Below are 921 nucleotides of genomic sequence, written 5' to 3'. Positions count from 1 at the left end.
CCCGATCTCGCCCCTCGGCGTCTGCTTGCAGCAGTGTACAGCCGATGGCAAAGTCCGAGGCATTACAGACGACGCTGAAAGGACGAACAAGGACTGGCAGCGCCAATATTAGTGCATGCAGGAGACTGTCTTTGACCCCGTCAAAAGCCTCCTGACGTTTGGTGTTTCAGCACCATTCCGTATCTTTTTAGGGCCATTTCTGCGTAGTTTACGCTGTACTTGGGCAAGTAAATGGCGAGAGCAAGCTACTTACACAAGTTCTTCTGGTTCTTTGGAATCGGCCAGTCTACAGTGGTTTTGACCTTAGCGGGATCCGCTCGAAGGCCACGCTTCCCAATGAAGCACCCTAAATAGGGAATTTTTTCTTCGGCAAAGATGCACTTGTCTGCATTGGCGTACAGTTTGTTCGTGCGCAATCACTCGAGCACCGCTCTTAAATGGACGATGCGGTCCTCCTCATCTGTCCTCCCGTGCTCCGCACGACTATGAACAAAAATGTCGTCAAAGTATGTATGTGCAAATGCCCTGTGGGGCCTGAACAATTGCTTCGCAAGACGAGTAAATGTTGCTGGTGCATTTGACAGCCCTTGGGGCATCACCAGCAAATCCTAGAGCATGCCGTTTGGAGTGTTCACCGCTGTTAGCGGAATATCACTGGCTCTCATGAGCAACTGGTAATACCCATCGACCAAGTCGAGTGCACTGTACTTCGTACAACCCATCATGTTGTTCTGAAGAATACTCTTTTTAGAAATCGGCGTCTGTGCCGAAATGGTGGCAGCGCTGAGCTGATTGTAAGCATGAACGATACGCCACTTGCCGTTCGGCTTCCGAACACAAAACATGGATGTCTAATGGGAAGACTTGCTCTCACGTACCATCCCTGCGTCGTTCTTCGCGCGGAAAAATGCGTCAATGACA

The sequence above is a fragment of the Plasmopara halstedii genome, assembly GCF_900000015.1.
Source record: "Plasmopara halstedii genome assembly, contig: Scaffold_2061, whole genome shotgun sequence".
NCBI classification, from domain to species: Eukaryota; Oomycota; class Peronosporomycetes; order Peronosporales; family Peronosporaceae; genus Plasmopara; species Plasmopara halstedii.
The sequence above is the reverse complement of the archived record's forward strand: the minus strand, read 5'-3'. Positions refer to the sequence as shown.